Below are 17,842 nucleotides of genomic sequence, written 5' to 3'. Positions count from 1 at the left end.
AGAGAAGAGGAGGAGGAGAGGAGGAAAAAGAGGAGAGCAAGAGAATATGAAATAAAGTAAGGAGAATAAGAGGAGAGAAGAGAAGAGCTGAGAAAAGTAAAATACATCACCAAAGAGAATATAAGAGAGAGGGAGGAGCAGAGAGGATTACGGGAAGGCAAGGGAACAGAAAGAGGAAGAGGAAGAGAAGCGAAAGATGGAATACCTTTAAGAAATGAGAGAAAAGAGAAGGAAAGAAAAAAGTTGAGGAAGGAGAGGATGAAAGGAAATGGAGAGAAAGGAGACGTGAGGTGAGGGAAAAAAATGAAAGAAAACTAGTCTATTTTACGAAAGAGAATAATGAGAGAAGAAAAAGATGAGGAGAAGGAAGGAAAAGGCGGAGACTGGAGAAAAGATGAAGAGGAAGAGGAGAGAAACGAAACAACAACAAAGAATAAAAGGACAGAAATAACAGGGGGAAGAGTCAAAGGAGAAGGGAAGAGAGATGGAAAAGAAAAGCGAGGGGAAAGAGAATACGAGAGAAAGGAGAGAGGAGGAAAGAATCGAGGAAAAAGGGAAGAGGGAGAGAAAAAAAAGGGAGAGGAGGAAAAGGAAAAGGAAAGGAAATATCGTGAAAGGAAGAGAAGATAAACGTACAATACCAAACGAAAGAGAATACGAGAAGAGAGAGAGAGAGAGAGAGAGAGAGAGAGAGAGAGAGAGAGAGAGAGAGAGAGAGAGAGAGAGAGGAAAGAGAAAGGCAGAAGAGAGGATGAAGGAAAGAAAATGGAATATAAGGGAAGCGAATGCGGCGAAAGAGATGAGAGTAAGAACGAGTAAAGAAACAGAGAGAGAGAGAGAGAGAGAGAGAGAGAGAGAGAGGATGAAGAGAGAAGAGAAGGGAGGAAAGGAGAGGGAGTATGGGAGGAGGAGAGGGGATGGTTGGTGTCAGCGGTGTGGGGTGCCCGCTGCCCGCCGCTGCCCCTGGAGTGCCGCGCCTCAGTGAGCCGCGCGCGACGCTGGTGACTGGGTGCCTGGTGCCTCGCGCTGACCAGGAAGACACACAGGCGCTGCAGGGTATTCAGTGGTTCGCGATCCTCTATTCGGTGTGTGGTTGGCGAGTGTGGGTGCTTTGCGAAGACTCCACCAATGCTTCAAATATTGGAGGGTATTCTGAAACGCTTCGCTCTCTCACCATTACTATTTGCAAAAGTTACGGAAATTATTATCAGTGTCTGTCATGATATATAAGTCTTGTTAATCTATTTGCAAAGGTCAAAGAGATTATCAATCCAGGATCTCATGAGTGTTTCCTCTGTTAGTAATACCGAAACCTATCAAACTGTCGCTGGAATCGCAAAATCAACCTTAAAATCCCCTATAACTTCAACTAGAACCTTCTGAAAGTAATGGAGGTGTGGCGGAGAAGTGTTCAGAATACGATCCAATATTGCGTCAGTGTTTCGCGTATATTCAACGAGGCGGGGACTTTGTATTCACACTCCTCGTTGTTGTGTTGTGCTGTGTCAGTGACCTGCGCGCGTTCCCTGCTAACTCGCTCCCCGAAACGACCTTGCCACGCTTTCTAGAAACAGGTCACGGAGGAAGGCCACACGCACACTAAGGGAAGGCAGGTCAAAGGCGCCTCTCTCGTTCCCATGCGGTGGTGCAGGTTGTGGTGGTGTGGTGGTGTTGTGCTGGTGTTTATTGTCTCGCAGGATGAAGTTTACGATGGTGTGTTTAATTTGCGGGGGCTAGCACGTGTGTGTGTGTGTGTGTGTGTGTGTGTGTGTGTGTGTGTGTGTGTGTGTGTGTGTGTTCTGATGTTACGACTTGTGATGTGTGATGGGTTTAAAAAGGTGGTGTTGTTATACTGTTATGTTGTGCTGTGGTGCTGCTGTGAATTGCGGTGTTGTGGTATTGCTATGGTGGTGATTTATGGTGTTGTCATTCTTGGCGCGTGTGGTGAATGGTGATGTGTTGTGCGTGTGATGCTGTGCGTGCGTAGTGATGTAATGTGGTATTGGATTAGCGGTGTGTGGTGTTGTGATGACACTGCTGCGACTGGTGCGTGCGATGTTATGGTGTTGTGGCTCCGTGATATTGCTATGAGTATGTGGTGTTGAAGTAATGTGCTGCTGTGGCGATGTGATGCTGTGGTAGTATTGTACGTGTTTAGATGTGGAGAGAGTGATGTTGTGGAGCTGTGATGCTGTGATGCTACGACGTGTGAAGCAACAGAACATTGTGGTGATTCGGTGATAGTGTTTATTATGATGCGTATGAGTTCTTAGTGCTGTGGCGGCGCTGTGATGCTGTGGTGCTACTGTAATGCTGTGATGCTGTTTCGCGTGAGTAGCAGTGGTACGTGCGTTGCGTGCCGGCAGGAGGCTCTGGAAGGGTTGCCGCTGTGGCCAGGTGACTCACGCTAAGGCCGCCGCCCACCACCCGTCGCCCGCTGCCTCACACTCATGGCCGCAGTGAACCAGGAGTGAATCCGCGGCGGGGCTGAGTTGCGCGGCGCGAGTCCAGCCAGTCTCCCTGAGGTGGCCGTGCTGATACGTGCCATGAGGTGTGCCGGGTTGCCTGCTTCCCGTTGAGCGTGCGCGAGCTGGTGTCACTTGCATGTGCGGCGCGGCGGAGTGACGTGATTGTGACGGTGGAATGTTTGTGTGTGACGGGGTGTGTTTGTGGGTCGTATTCAGAAACGCTCCGCTCACTCACACTGGCTATTTTCAAAGGCCACAGAGACGATTAGCAAGGTTGTCATGAGTGTTTCTCAGGTTAATAACGAAGAAATTTTGTTAATGCGTCACTAGGAACGCGGAAACGCCCTTAAAAGCAAGTGACACTTCAACTACAGGCTTTTGAAAATAGTGAAGATGCAGACAGAATATTCAGAGTATGAGCGTATCAAACATGAGTGTGTGACGCCTGGACACCCTTGGAAAAAGTGCTGTTCTGTTTATGTGCGTGTGTCCGTGTGTTTGTGTGCTCCATGTGACGGTCCAAGCTCCAGTTGTGCAGTGTTAAGGATGAGGGTGTGTGCCGCCGCCTCGACACTGCTGTGAGGATTGCCTGCTGCTCCTTCTGTTGCTGCTGCGTCGCCTTCAGTATAAGCCGCTATGCCTCTCGTGTTTCAAGGAGTAATGTGTGATTTAATGTCTCCAGGCCACTGTGTGTGTGTGTGTGTGTGTGTGTGTGTGTGTGTGTGTGTGTGTGTGTGTGTGTGTTTGATAAAGGTGTAGTGTTATTTGGTGACCTTCAGTGCAAGCATAGACAATTGGGATGTAAATATACGTAAGCCACGGTCATTACCTTTCATTGAATTACTGCATAACAACAGCAACAACGAGATAAATGATAATAATTGTAACTGCAATGGAAACAACAACAACAATATCAACAACAACAAAAACAACAACAGATAATGAGAATAACAAAAGCCAGCCATACCAACAACAAGGATAGCAACAATAAAAACAACAACAACAAGGAGAACAATAAAAAAAAAAACACAATTACCACCACCAACATCACCACCACCACCTCGTCTGTCCCTCTCTCACACCGCGGTGACTTTCTTTGTGAGGGCGTGAGGCAGGCGGAGGGTGAGGCGAGGCAGGGCGTGTGTGGGCGGGGCAGGAGGCTTACACGAGGCGCCATCCTGTATGTATGTGTGTGTGTGTGTGTGTGTGCGTGCGTGCGTGTGTGTGTGTGACTGTCAGTGGTGGGCGCGGTCGGGCACGGATTTAGCTTCCCTGTGTCTGGTGATGCCCGCGTCGCCACCACCGCCACCACCACTATCGCTCCAGTCACCACCACAATCACCATCACCATAGAAAACATCCTTACTGTCATCATCCTCTCCATTGCGGCACAGGATACATCACCATCACCACCATTACACCACCACCACCACAGCACAAAGCAAGGGTGTGGTGGTGGTAGTCGTGGTGGTTGTGGTGGTGGTGGTGGTGGTGGTTGTGGTGGTGGTGATGGTGGTGGTCGTAACAATAATGGTAGTAGTAAATTTCTTGCTTGTGTTTGTCTTCATTGTAAGTAATTGAGTTTTATTCGAGCAATCTGACTCATTAAGAGGTTCTAGGGAGCGGGACTTGAGGGTCAAAGGTGAAGAGAGAGAGAGAGAGAGAGAGAGAGAGAGAGAGAGAGAGAGAAAGTTTCCTACTCTTCTATTTTAGCTTTTCATAACATCATTTTTTATCGTAACTTCCTTTTTTGTGAGTTTATCCTCATGTGTGTGTGTGTGTGTGTGTGTGTGTGTGTGTGTGTGTGTGTGTGTGTGTGTGTGTGTGTGTGTGTGTGAGTGTTTTCAGGCTCACCTCCGACCATTGTTTAAATGTTGAGGTGTTTGTAAGGAGACAAGCTTTCTCTGGTGACGCCCTCCTCCTCTTCCTCCTCCTCCTCCTCCTCCTCCTCCTCCTCCTCCGTACATTCTTTCTCTTCTCCACATCGTTTACTTCCTCACTCACTTTCCCTCTCACCACCGTCCACTTTGACATTCTCCCTCCTCCTCCTCCTCCTCCTCCTCCTCCTCCTCCTCCTCCTCCTCCTCCTCCTCCTCCTCCTCCTGCTCTTTAAATGTTTCCTCTCCTCACTTCCTCCGTCTGCTTCCATAAGTCTCATCTTCCCTCTTCCTCTTCTTCGTCTTAATCTATCTTCATCATCTCTTCCTTGCTTCTACCTTTGTTCCTCTCCCTTGCCTCTTCCTTCTCCTTCCCCCTCACTATCCTTTGTTTTGTTATTCTCTTCCATCTGCTTCCTTTCTTGTCTTCCTCTATCTGTTTTCCTCCTCTTCCTCCTCCTCCTCCTCCTCTTTCTCCTCCTCCTCCTCCTCCTCCTCCTCCTCCTCCTCCTCCTCCTCCTCCTCCTCCTCCTCCTCCTCCTCTTTTAACTAACTCCATTTGTTCTTCCTCCATTTTTCTTCGCCGATTTACGAGATTTATTCAACTTCTTTTTGAGCCTCCTCCTCCTCCTCCTCCTCCTCCTCCTCCTACATCCTATGAATCATCTCAGGAAATTGTTGTTTAATTGCTAACTAGACATGAATGGAGACATGTTATACTTTTTCTTCACGTCTTGTGTGTGTGTGTGTGTGTGTCCATGTATGAAACCCGCTAAACCTGTCCTGTTTATCGTCTTCTGTCACTTCAAAGGCAAATTAGCGCGGTGTTAAAAATTTTTCCTTGGCTAAGAGTGAGAGGAGGGAGGGACAGGGACATGTACAGGGAGACAGACAGAGAGGGAGAGAGGGAAGGTCGCTAAACACGGCCTATTAACATGTACGGGGCCGCCTTTATTGGCCAGACCTTTTATCCCTTGCTGGTTTGCTGATACGCTCCTCCCTTCTGTGGCGCCAAGTTAATTATTAGATAACCTGTATTGGCGATTCTTTATATAGCCAGGCTGTGTTCAGAAACGCTTTGCGCTCCCACCAAGACTGTTTTCCAAGGCCACAGAGATGATTACAAGGGTTCCCAAGGCTTTTTCTTCTCTTAATAGTGTAGAAATCGCCATGAGAACCGTAAACACACACTTAAAAACCCGTGTAGCTTCAATTAGAGTCTTTTAGAAATCGTGGTGGTGTAGCGTAGAAGTGTTTTAGAATATGGTCTTAAGGCTTTGCTCTCTCTCTCTCTCTCTCTCTCTCTCTCTCTCTCTCTCTCTCTCTCTCTCTCTCTCTCTCTCACATGACTATTTTTCAAAGCCACAGAAATGATAAGCCGGTTTTCAAGACTGCTAATAATGTGGAAATAGTGTTAATCTGTGACTAAAATCCAGTATAGCTTAACTGGAGTCTTTTACGTAGTGGAGGTGCAACCATGAGTGTTTCAGAATATGTCCATAGCCACACTACTTTCCCAAGGCTCTCGTTGAAGTCACATTAAGCATATTTTTACGTTTCTAGTGCAATTATCAAGACTTCTACATCATTAGCAGAAGAAACACATTTGAGAACCCATTTTATCATCTTTTAAGCCTTTCTTAAATCGGGGCCAGACATTAGGACTCGCCCGCACACCCACAGCGTTTGTTTACGTCTGGGCGGGGGAGGGATGGCGCAGTGCCGTGTCGGTCTCGTTGGCACTGCCGGAGTGAGACGTCTGACTAGCAGTTACCAATGCCAGATGGACGGCTGAGGTACTGGGATGCCATTGGTGAGGGAGGAAAGCTTTGGTGAGGAGTAGAATAAGCGTGGGTGATGTACTGGCGAAGGTTTAGTTTAGTGAAAGAGGCGTTGATGGATTGCTGACTGGGCGTGGGTGGGGTTCCGACGTCGGTAGTATTAGTAAAAGGTACTGGTGATAAATGATAAGTGGGTGTGGCGTTAAGTGGGCGTGGTGAGGGTGGCACTAATAGAAGACAATCTGATAAGGCTGAGTCGCTGGTGGGACGAAGATTGTAATGCATTGTTCAGCCTGACTTTACCTCAGACCCTCGTGATGTCCCCTTTTGTCCCTTTTTCGGGTGTCTGGGCGGTGCTTGAAGTGACGCGGCGGCCCTGACCTAGTGTTAAGCAGCACACAGGCAGCGGTGCAGGGAGGCGTACCGTTAGTCCGCGCGGGGGTGACTCAGGCATGTAGCGGCGGCCTTCTCTCTCGCCAACCAATTTTCACTCGGAACTCAAGGTGGATTCCAGGGTTCGTGTTGCTTTTGTGCCGCCTCGCTTCTCTTGGCGGAGCGACGCAGCTCTCGGCCAGGCTTCAAAGGTCTTCCTGGCAGGGGCGAGGACGTGGGTTTATTTCCCCGCCACCGGTTTCCTGTTTTTCTCTCCAGTCGTTTGAGAACTGGCTACGTTTTTGCATGTTGAGTGCCTGGTTTCCTTGGCTTGTCTGTTTGTGTGTGTGTGTCAGTCGGTCGGTCGGTTGGTTGGCGCTCTCTCTCTCTCTCTCTCTCTCTCTCTCTCTCTCTCTCTCTCTCTCTCTCTCTCTCTCTCTTTCCACGTAAAGCGGCGAGTAAGTCATCGCGGCGGCTGTTTCGTGTTATCAGGGGAAGGGATGTGGTGTAATCTTGGCGGGCTTGTTTATACAAAGGGCAGCGAGTGACTTACACAAACCCAGAGAGAGAGAGAGAGAGAGAGAGAGAGAGAGAGAGACGCAAATGCCTATATTTTGAAACACTATCTCTAACTATGACTATTTTCAAGGATCACAGAAATGATTAGCAGGGTTTTCAAAGGTTCGAGGAGATGCGGTGCTAAAGTGTTCCAGTGTCTATGGTTCGAAGTGTAAGCGCGCCGTGTCGGAGTGATGCTGGCAGGAAGGAGCAGGACGCAGCATCCTCCCAGAAGGCGCCGCGCTGCTGCTGGTGGTGCTGACGAAGCCGCTACTGGCTCAGGACGAGGGTGGGAGGGGCGACCGCTGACTAGACGTTGACGTGACATGAGAGAGAGAGAGAGAGAGAGAGAGAGAGAGAGAGAGAGAGAGAGAGAGAGAGAGTGGAAAATAGGAAAGGAGAGATTTAGAGAATAGAAATGAATAACAAGAAAATTTCCTATGATTAAGTATTCAAATTATTTATATTGCTGTTATTACTTTTTACATTCCAGTTAAAGAGAGAGAGAGAGAGAGAGAGAGAGAGAGAGAGAGAGAGAGAGAGAGAGAGAGACATGAAAGACAAGTACATTAGAAAGCAAGGAAGCTTGTCAATTGATTAAATAACTGGAAAAATTTTACTTCCTACGTTTTAGTTCAGAGAGAGAGAGAGAGAGAGAGAGAGAGAGAGACGTTTAAGGAATTGACATTAGAGGAAGACGGAAACATCGTGATCACCTCCATTGTGACATTTAGAAAGAAGACAATTGGGATTTTCTCTTTTGTTTTCCTCTTTTTTTGTTTTGCATGTGTTAGTGAAGGAATAGTTTTGTATGTCATTGAGTAACAGTTTAGTGGCGTCCCTCCTTCACTCTTCTCTTTCTTCTTCCTGTTCTGGCTTTCTCTACCTTCCTTCCTTCTCTCCTCTCATTTTTCTCTCTCTCATCTCCCCTCCTTCTCTCCTCTCTCCTCCTATCTTTCTCCTTCTTACAATACTCCCACACATTTCCCGCGTGCTTTCTTCACCTCCTCCTCCTCCTCCTCCTCCTCCTCCTCCTCCTCTCTAGCTGTCAATAATTTTATAAACTCAGTTGTGAAACTTGCTTGCGACGCTCTTAGTCAGCGCACACTCGCACACGTTCACACACACACACACACACACACACACACACACACACACACACACACACACACACACACACACACACACACACACACACACACACACACACACACACACACACACACACATCTCACAGTATAAGAAAAGACAAGGACAAGGTCTCTCATCTCTCTCTCTCTCTCTCTCTCTCTCTCTCTCTCTCTCTCTGCTCTTCCACACTTAGTTCTTCCGGTTTCTGATTTTTTATTCTCATACATTCTTCTTCTCTCCTTTTCTCCTTCTCTTCCACCCTCTCCCTTCCCTCCTTCCCTCCTTCCCTCCCTCCCTTCAAGAAAAATCACTGAACATTCACGTAAGACTCGAAACGGGAAGCAAAATCGAATCCTCCACACTAATCAAAGGCGAATTCTTATCTCCACGTTCATCTCTCTATGTTCGGACGCCCTCTTGTCCCCCCACCCTCCTGTCTCCACTTCCCTCGCAGGCCGCCAGGTGTTGTAGGCTTTAAAGGAAGGAGCCCATTTTTTTTTTTTACCCACGCCAGTCAAGCACAAGGCCACACTAACCAGTTAACCCCCCACCCTCACTCCCACTTATTACTTGATTGATTGTTAACTGATGCATTATATTAGCACTGATACGGAGGCTGCTTACGTGTGTGTGTGTGTGTGTGTGTGTGTGTGTGTGTGTGTGTGTGTGTGTGTGTGTGTTTTCCTTCACGATTTTTTATGCAGATAGCCTTTCTTTTCCTACTCTTTGTCTTTCTCTTTCTCTCTCTCTCTCTCTCTCTCTCTCTCTCTCTCTCTCTCTCTCTCTCTCTCTCTCTCTCTCTCTCTCTCTCTCTCTCTCTCTCTCTCTCTCTCTCTCTCTCTCTTTCTCTCTCTCTCTCTCTCCACAAACCACAGCAAGGCCAGGTTGTGGTTTGTGTTGCGGTGGAGGGAGGTGTTGAGGAGGAGGAGGAGGAGGAGGAGGAGGAGGAGGAGGAAGACGACGAGAAGAACTTGATGCAGCTTCCCTCCTCGTCATCTTCCCGCTTGCAGCTCCCTGTTTCCCGTCTGTCTGTCAATCTATCTATATCTATCTGTCTATCTATCTATCTATCTATCTATCTATCTATCTATAAATTTATGTATATCTATCTATTTATCTATCCCTCAGTAATTGATGACTGTTCTTAGTGAAGTAGGCGGGCTGACGTGAGGGTGTGGAGGCGCGGGCGTGATGAGGGCGTGGGGTTGTAAAAGGTTGGATGGGATAAGGAAGCAGAGAGAGAGATGGGCGTGGTGAGGTGAAGGTTGAAAGGAGGGCGGGTGAGGTGAGGGTATGCAGGTGACGTGGGCGTGGTTGAGTGTGGTCGTGGGCGTAACTTGAGACATGACAGAAGCAAGTGTAAGCATTCCTGGTCTCTCCTCTCCCCGCCCAGCCTCTCCTCTCCCCGCCCAGCCTCTCCTCTCCCCGCCCAACCTCTCCTGCCCCGCCGGTCCTCTGCCCGCCCAGCTTCTCCCCGCCCCGCCCAGCCCCGCCCCATCCCACCTTTCCCCTCGCCCCGTTCTTCTCAGTCTTACCTCCTTCCTGTTTCCTGCTTCTCTCTCTCTCTCTCTCTCTCTCTCTCTCTCCTTAACTCATCTATTCCTTTTCTTCCCATCTGTGTGTGTGTGTGTGTGTGTGTGTGTGTGTGTGTGTGTGTGTGTGTGTGTGTGTGTGTGTGTGGCAGGTAACAAGATAATTATGTTCCAGTGGGAATTCTTGTGTTCGAAAGTGATGCAAATGACCTCATAATTAGATTTAATGAGGAGTGTTCTGCTAACTTTACTGGTAAGAAGAGAGAGAGAGAGAGAGAGAGAGAGAGAGAGAGAGAGAGAGAGAGAGAGAGAGAGAGAGAGAGAGAGAGAGAGAGAGAGAGAGGAGAGAAAGTTGATCAGTCAGTTAGTGTATCGTATTATCAGTCTGTCAGTTAATCAATCAGAAAGAAGGAAAGAAGAAAGGTAAACAGTTCTCTCAGTTATAGTCAGTCACTCCTTTATATAATCAGTCACTAAATCAGTCATCCAATCAGTCAATCACTCCTTTCACTCAGTCAGTCAGTCAGTCAGTCAGTCAGTCAGTCAGTCACAAAGGCAGTTCGGAGTATTTGTCAGTGAAGGGATGCTGTGATTGGGCCTCGTCGTCTTAAAATAGCGAGGATGATTGGGTGGTGGTGGTGGTGGTGGTGGTGGTGGTGGTGGTGGTGCATGACGCATGATGTGGTTTGTGGTGGAGGTGTGGGTAACAGCAGTTAATTTTCACTACTACTACTACTGCTACTACTACTACTACTACTACTACTACTACTACTACTACTACTACTACTACTACTACTACTACTACTACTACTACTACTGTTATTATTATGGCTACACAACAACAATACAAGCATCTACCACCACCACCACCACCACCACCACCACCACCACCACCATTACCACTACTACTACTACTACTACTACTACTACTACTACTACTACTACTACTACTACTACTATTGCCACCACCACCACCACCACCACCAGGTAACCAATTAACCTGCACGCTCCACTCATCACGTTTTGACACCTGGCGAAGGGAGAGCAGCAGCAAATCACTCCCATTAATTGCACTCCCATTAATCCTCAACTATTGATAAGCGAGCTGGAATAAACAACAACACGAATAATGATAATAATACAATAATAATATCCTTTCGTGACTCAATGTTCTCTCCTCGTCGAGCGAATCTATATGTATTTTTTTTTTTTTTATGAAGAGAATGAATGATATTTTTTTTACATGTCGTTCTTTTTACTCGTTGTTTCATTTCTCGTTGAATTAATAGAGTGGAGTTGTATATTGTTTCATTATTTTCCAATTTCACAGAATGTAGACGAAGTAAATCACTTGAAGGATTGAAATTATGGTTGACAAAGCGAGAGAGAGAGAGAGAGAGAGAGAGAGAGAGAGAGAGAGAGAGAGGAGGGAGGGAAGGGGAGTATATAAGCACATTTACTTTTGTTCTGTCGTGGAATTGTAAAGACTAATAATGGCGATGATGATAATTAGTAAACGCGAGGAACAAAAATGGAACCTTAGCGTACCTTTTCCACTCAGTTCCCCTATTAATAGTTAGAAGTTCCGCTATTAGTAGTTAGAAGTTCCCCTATTAGTAGTTAGAAGTTTCCTTATTAACAGTTAGAAGTTCTCCTATTATTAGTGTGTGTGTGTGTGTGTGTGTGTGTGTGTGTGTGTGTGTGTGTGTGTGTGTGTGTGTGTGTGTGTGTGTGTGTGTGTGTGTGTGTGTGTGTGTGTGTGTGTGTGTGTGTGTGTGTGTGTGTGTGTGTGTGTGTTACATGTTCATATTTTTGACTGACGCCAAGGTGTAATAAATTGATCAAATCAAATCAATCCTATCATTAGTCAGAAGTCCCTGTTGAAGACCCTCTCAGTAGGTAAGTGTCCATATGGAGGGTGACGGTGGGTGCTGTGACGAGTAAGACAGTGATGGCGTTACAGCTGATGTGTGCTTGATGAAAGTTGTCTTAGGGGTGAAGAAGTGAGGAGATTGACATGAGTGATGGAGCATCGTGAAGAAGTGACAAGATTGCCTGTAACTGAAAACGCTTTGCAATCTGATGAGAACAATTTTTAAAGCACACAAACGTGACTGGATGATTTTTCTCTTGATGATGTAGAGTGATTGTTAAACTACCGCTAGAATCATGAAAATGCTACAGAAATCATCAGCAACTTCCTTTAGAGCCTGAAAAATTGAGTTGCACTAGACGGTGAGATGTTTAAGAATTCAGTCCTTTGAGTGGAAGGAGACAGACGAGGGAGGAGACTCTGTTGCATATTGAATCAGATGAACCTTTGTTAGAGGGCGCCTTGGAATTTATAAAGAGTATTACCAAAACTTATAGACATCATTAGTTTTTTTTTTTTCATGGTGTCTTTGTTTTGTATCTCAGTTTATTATGTGGATTCGTTCTTTGATTTTTTTTTATACCATGTGGGTTTTTCACGTGAAATTATAGGCTAAAGGGGATACTTTTTTTGGGGTACCTCCTATCTCAAAGCCCACCCGCTAGGAAACCCTTGCCCCGAGTGAGGAAGCCCAACCTGCACTCGGACCATGGACAGGATTCGAACACGTGCGTTTGAGACCCCCAGGACCCCAAAGCACGCATGGTTCCACTGTACCACGGCGGCCCCATAATTGTCACTGGAATCATAGAAAAAGTATTCTTGAAAACTACAGCACTACCACTAGAGTGTGTAGTTAAACAGGACGGTGAAATGTTTAAGAATTCAGACAGCTGAGAGCAAGGAAAGTGACGAGACGAGAAACTTTACATTTTGAATGAGACGTAAGGAGGATAAAGTTACTAATATTGTGGTTTTCAAATAGAATAGTAGATGAGTGTATAGCGGACTCGGTGATGAAGCTACTGGTGCCGACTTAATAGGGAACTTTTAGTAGAAGGCTTGACAATTTTATGAATGGGGATTGATAGTCGTAATACGTAAGTATGTTTTATACAGGGTTTGCCACGGGTAGGCCTCATGGATTCCTGAAACTTCCCGTATTTTCTTATACTCTTACCGAATATAATCGCGGAAACTCAAGAGGGAAAGATATATTTATACATGAAAATTATTAGTATGAGTAAGAAGGCATATTTAACCCCTTTAATACTGACATGCATTTTTACCTCGATTTTTGGTTATGATTGGACGATTTTGTTAACATTAGGAAGGGTCTATGAAGGTCAGAAGATTGATGGCCAAAGTTGTCACTATTTTAATCCTTACATAAGTTTCTGAATCTATATAAAATCGCCAAATAGTAAGCAGAATGAATATGAAAATGCATCCTGGTACTGAAAAGATTAATACAAGAACTGCCACGTATACACCTTTTTGCTTCCTGCAGCTTTCATTTCTTATATATTTCTAACTCTTATCGAACATCTATCAGGGGAACTAATATGCATTGGATTATGAAGGAGAAAGTGACAGAAGGTAATGACGAGAAATACCTTCGCACATTACGATTACTAGAAGCAGTGAAAGTGATGACGGAGAGGTGAAGGCGAGGGTGGTAATGGTGTTGATGACTCAGGAACGAAGGAAGGAAGCCGCTGAGGTCACTGCTTGTTAGTTGGTAATGATAACGAGGTAACGACGCAATAATTGACCTCCTGCACCCACCAAGACCTCCAGCGGGATTCGAACCGAGTGTTGAGTGATTGGAGAGTCGTAGTGCTTCGTTGAATCACCGCAATGCTATGTCGATGATTGCTTGTGAACCCGAAACCTTGAAGGGAAAGGGAAAAACTAAATGAGAGAGAGAGAGAGAGAGAGAGATTAGTTCATAGAGTATAGACGATAGTACAGTTAGTGTTGGTGGTGATAGTGTTGATGTCATGCATAGTAATACTAGCAACAACAAAAACTACCACCACCACCACCACCACCACCACTACCACTACCACTACTACTACTACACACACACACACACACACACGTTAAGCAAGACAGCCACACCTACCCTAACAAGGAGAACCGTTCAGAGGCGAGGCGACGAAGGAGGGAGAGGGAGAGAGAGAGAGAGAGAGGGAAGAGACAGAAACGTGACAAGGAAACGAATTGAGCCCGACAGGACCAGAGAGAGAGAGAGAGAGAGAGAGAGAGAGAGAGAGAGAGAGAGAGAGAGAGAGAGAGAGAGAGAGAGAGAGAGTCAAGTACAGCAGGAAAGGACGAGATAAGTAGGAACAAAGTGATAAAAATGATTGACAGACTAACTGACTGACCGACTGATTGACTGATTGATTGAGTCTGAAGCGCCGCAGTAACAGGGTCATATGGCGCCGCTGAAAGGGTAAAAGCAGGGTTAAGTGAAGTTCAGTTAGATTAAAATAGATTAGGTCAAGTTGGGTTAGGTTTTGTTAAGTTGAATTTGGTTAGGCCATGTTGTGAAGTCAGGTTAGGTTAGGTTAGGTTAGGTTAGGTTAGGTTAAGTTAAGTTAGGATAGATCAAGATGGCAGGGTTTGAAAGGGTAAAACGTTTGGCAGGGACGCTAAAGAGGAATATTGGCAGGGGTATGATAAATTATAGAAGAGGAGGAGGAGAAGAAAGGATGATAAATAGCAGAACTCTTTTTGATTACGAAACTGTGAAGCAAAAGCAGGGAGAAGATGAAAAGTAGGATAAGGAAGAGGAAGAGGTGGAGGAGAATTAAGAGAAAGGAGGATCAAATAGAGAAGACGGCAAAGGAGGCAAGAGATAAGAAAGAGGAAGAGGAGGGAATGGATAATGGAAGAAAAAGACGAATTAAGAGGACTGGGGAGAGTAAATGAAATGATGATGAAGAAGAAGGAGCATAGTGAGGGGAGAGGAGGAAGAAGAATAGAAGAAGAAGAAGAAGAAGAGCGAGGGAGTCGAAGAAGGATAGGGAGGAGAGAACTTAAAAGGAAGGTTGGAGGAGGAGGAGGAGGAGGAGGAGGAGGAGGAGGAGGAGGAGGAGGAGGAGGAGAAGGAGGAGAAGGAAAGAGGAGAAACCGTCACCTCTCACCGCAGGTTTCATACAGTGTTGTCCTTACCACGGTTACGCAGAGAGAGAGAGAGAGAGAGAGAGAGAGAGAGAGAGAGAGTTAATCTTACGTAAGAGAGGAAATGAGGCACGGAAAGTTTTGATAATTGAGATGGAAAGGTAAACTGTGAAAGGTGACAAAGAGAGAGAGAGAGAGATTAAACAGCGGAGAAAGTGAGACAAACAACACAGGTAGAGGGAAGAGTAAACGAGATGAAGGAGAGATGCTGAGGAAGGAAGAAGGAGAAGGAGGAAGGAGAGGAAGGAAGGGAAGGAGTAAGAGGAGAGAAGAAAAAAGAGAAGGAGAAAGAGAGATAGAAAGGGAACCGTGAGAAGAAAAATAGCATTGACAACCAAAGGAAGAAGAAAGGAGCAGGGAAGGAGAGGGAGAAAAAAAAAAAAGGGAACATGCAAAGAAAAAGAATTATTGATTGAAAGAAGAGGAAGAAACGGAAAGAAAGGAGAAAGAAAGAATGCAAAAAGGAACCACAAGGAAATTACCAAAAGGAATACTAGAAAAAAGAATAAAAACTTCAACTTCACAAAATTCTATTCAAACTAACAATCTTTTATAGTCGAAGAGTTAACTGCATGACTCCCCGTGACACCAATGAACATAAATCCTCCCTTTCATTTCTACTCTAGCCTCTAACTCAGTCCGCAACCTGGCGTAGTGATTGTGCAAGGACAGGACACGCGGACCTGGCAACACTCACTGGGCAGACTCGCACACTGTATTGGGTGAAACATTCCTGTCTTTTTGTGGAACCTGCGGCGTTTTGACTTTGTTGCCGTTGCATTTTCTTTCCTATGGGTCTGAGTTTATTGGTGTTCGTGGAAGAGGTAAAATATAACTAAAGGTTGTTTTTTTTTTTTTGTTAGTAGAACGAAAGAACAAGGGAACGAAGGAGGGAGAGAAGGAAGGAACAGGGGGGAACGAATGCATAAATGAAGGAACGAGGGAACAATTGAACGAATGAATGAAAAAATGAGTGAATGAAAGAACGAAAGAAAAATGAAGTAAGTGAAAAAAAAGGCAAGGTTCTCTCTCTCTCTCTCTCTCTCTCTCTCTCTCTCTCTCTGATGGTAGTGATTGTGATGGCTGTGCTTCTGTTATGAAATGCGTAATAAGAGAGGAAGCGGCGGTGGTTAGGGCGGTGGTGATGGTGGTGGTGGTGGTGGTGGTGGTGGTGATGAATAAGTGGACGAAAGAAGGAAGTATGGATGTCTTACTATGAATATGCCCGGTGTAGGAGGTGGAGGAGGTGGAGTAGGAGGGAAAAAGATGATGAAGAATAACAAGAACAAGGAAAAAATGAGGAGGAGGAGGAGGAGGAGGAGGAGGAGGATTAAACGTTGTGAAATAGGATGAAGGTGGAAGGGTGGAGGGAGAAGTGGAGAGGATAATATGATGGAGGGATGGAGGGACTGCGTGAGGAGGAGATAATGAGAGTGAAGGAAGAGGAGGAGGAGGAGGAGGAGGAGGAGGAGGAGGAGGAGGAATAGGAAAAGAAAGAAAATAATATGAAGATAAGAAAATGAAAATATAGACAATGACATAAAGAAGGAAACAAATAACAAAAGAATGAACGAGAACGAAATAAGAAGAATGAAAAAAGAGAAAGAAGGAGAGAAAAAATAAAGAATAGATATGAATAGAAATGAATTAGGAAATGGAGAAGGAGCAAAAGGAAACAGAACGAATAGGAGGAAGAGGAGGAGAATAGGAAAAGGAGAAGGAGGAGAGAAAGAATAAGAAAAGGAGGAAAGAGAATTAGGAACAGGAAGGGACAATGAAAATTAAGGGAGAGGAAAAAAGTTAAGGGAACATTTGTAATTGAATAAAACCTTAATTCTCTCTAACAGACATAGAATCTTGTTCCTCTCCCCTCTCACCCTGCCGCTCTATCCTGCCACTACCTTATATTTCACCCTGTCACCCTGTACTTCCTTCCTTGTTTTCCTCCCCTTCCGTCATCCTGTTCCCGTGTATCTCCCTTGCTAACCTGCCACTCTATCCTATAATTCACCCTGTCACCCTGTCCTTCCTACTCTTTTTTTTAACCTTGAGAAGAAGAAGAAGAAGATAAAGAAGAAGAAGAAGAAGAAGAAGAAGAAGATAAAGAAGAAAAGGAGGAGATGCAGGAGGAGGAGAAGCTCAAAAATTTGTTAAGTAAATCGACCCAAATTTGTTGCATGACATAGCATCTTCATCACACACACACAAACACACACACACACACACACACACACACACACACACACACACACACACACACACACACACACACACACACACACACACACACGGATTCTAGTCGTGGGTGCGGCGAGGCAAATGGGGGAGCCTCTAAATGCGTAGCCCCTGTTCACCAAGCAGCAAGTAGGTACGGGATGTAATTTGAGGGACTGTGGCCTCGCTTTCTTGGTGTGTGGAGTGTGGTGTGGTGTCAGTCCTACCCGAAGATGGGTTTATGAGCTCTGAGCTTGCTCCTTAATGGGCAAGGCTGGCTGCACGGGTGACCGGCAGGCGACCGTGAATGCACACACACACACACACACACACACACACACACACACACACACACACACACTGCAGTTTTGACATACCGCATCTCTCTCTCTCTCTCTCTCTCTCTCTCTCTCTCTCTCTCTCTCTCTCTCTCTCTCTCTCTCTCTCTCTCTCTCTCTCTTGGCGTGTTTTTGCTGTCATTAGAAGGAGACAGAAAAGAAGAGGTGATAGAGGAGAAGAAGGAGGGGAGGGAAGAAGAAGAAATAAGACACGTAGACAAACATAAGACCTGAAAGAAGAGCAGAAAAGAACAAAAAGTAACCATGAAGAAGAAGGAGGAGGAGGAGGAGGAGGAGGAGGAGGAGGAGGAGGAGGAGGAGGAGGAGCAAACAGGAAATGGTAACAGACAAACAGAAAGTGGAGACAAGAAGGAGGAAGAGAAAGTAAAGTAAATATAACTACGAATTTACATAATCAAGTGACAGAAGGAGAAGGAGGAGGAAATGAGGAAATAGAAGAAGAAGAAGAAGAAGAAAAAAAAAGAAGAGACGCAAACAAACAAAGAGAA

The 17,842-nt window shown here is 45.7% G+C and overlaps 1 protein-coding gene across 4 annotated transcripts in view; it reads left to right on the top strand.

Annotated features, from left to right (window-relative positions):
* Positions 1 to 919: 919 nt before the first annotated feature.
* LOC123499252 overlaps positions 920 to 17,842 on the top strand; it is a 65,784-nt gene continuing 48,861 nt past the window's right edge. The window contains exon 1 of one of the 4 annotated variants that reach the window (XM_045247040.1): positions 920 to 1,085. The gene's annotated coding sequence lies outside the window, so the exon portion shown is untranslated. Of the gene's footprint in view, positions 1,086 to 1,803; positions 2,552 to 17,842 lie in introns of those variants that run through there. The other 3 variants (XM_045247041.1, XM_045247043.1, XM_045247044.1) reach the window with 3 other exon arrangements.

This window comes from Portunus trituberculatus, chromosome 49, assembly GCF_017591435.1.
Source record: "Portunus trituberculatus isolate SZX2019 chromosome 49, ASM1759143v1, whole genome shotgun sequence".
In the NCBI taxonomy this organism is placed as follows: domain Eukaryota; kingdom Metazoa; phylum Arthropoda; class Malacostraca; order Decapoda; family Portunidae; genus Portunus; species Portunus trituberculatus.
This window is presented reverse-complemented; position numbering and strand designations above follow the sequence as displayed.